This window comes from Conger conger, chromosome 16 (assembly GCF_963514075.1).
Source record: "Conger conger chromosome 16, fConCon1.1, whole genome shotgun sequence".
NCBI classification, from domain to species: domain Eukaryota; kingdom Metazoa; phylum Chordata; class Actinopteri; order Anguilliformes; family Congridae; genus Conger; species Conger conger.
Window position 1 is genome coordinate 5,726,872 of NC_083775.1, and position 1,267 is coordinate 5,728,138.

The window sequence follows — 1,267 nt, forward strand, 5'->3', positions numbered from 1 at the left end:
GGTAGCCAATTGTACCTCGTCTGATTCAATTGGAGGTAGTCGTATTAGATGTACCGCCCGTACCCCGTCCCTCGGCGGCCCGAATGAGAGCGATAAAATCATTTTCACTGAAAATGCAAGAAGGGAGAGTAGTGGTTGGATTGTTTTGTTTGGCAGAAAATGTGTGCATTTCAAATTACAGCTTGAAAGAGTGGTCACATAATAGTCAGATTATACAGATTAATCTCCGCTGTAGCCACAATAAAATGCACACAGCTGTTGGGCCCTTGAGCAAGGCCCTTAACCCCACATTGCTCCAGGGGGATTGTCCCTTGCTTAGTCAAATCAACTGTAAGTCCCTTTGGATAACAGCGTCCGCTAAGTAACCTGTAATGTAATGCATCCGCCGTTGAGCAGAATGAGGAAGAGGAGATTATGCTTCATATTCCATTACATGGGAGAGGAGTTTAGTGGAGGGTTGTCGACCCACCTTACGCGCCCCCACTTTCTATAGACAGGGGGGGAAAGCAGAGGGTTACTGTAGACAGAGATGACATCACTGTACAAACAGTGCCATGGAAACAAAGCAGGTCCCTGGCTGTCCCAATGCCCAGGCTGCTCCCACAGTGACTCTTCTTTGATTGGTCAATTTTCAATGCTACGACACCTCGCTCACCTTCTGCCGTCAGTGATGATGCAGCTCAGTTTTCCACACCTTGTTCCTTCCCCATCTCACACCTGAGATCTGAATCTTTCGGAGGATTGTGTCGTTTCTCTTGTTTTTCTTCCGAGGGCCCCTGATTAGAGCGCATACCTGTTTTAATTGAGATCGCAGCCAATTTAAGAGGAACTTGGCCTGGAGATTATTCTACCATTGCTTGAATACCGCTTGAGTTTAACTTGCAGCTCCTCAATACGGTGCCCAGAAACTAAAATGGGAACTCAACGAATGGTGCATTGCCCAAAAAAAATAAATGCAAATGTACCTATAATTCTGGACCTCTGCATCAAGTTAGCCTGATGAAAATTCCTATCTTTTACAGGAGAAAATAGGCGAAAAGTTTGAATACGTTAGTCAGTGTACAAAGGCAATGTCAAATGTGCAAAGCAATGCAGTCACTTGATCGAAATTAAATTGCCATCATAAGGAGTCTGATGCCCCTAGAATGAACCAGAATGTTTGATGACCAGCTCACAATGAAAGAAAACAAAACGTGCGATTTTAAAATTCCACACACGGGCAACTTGACAGATTAACTGATAAAGGAGAACCTTAAATGACTGCCCC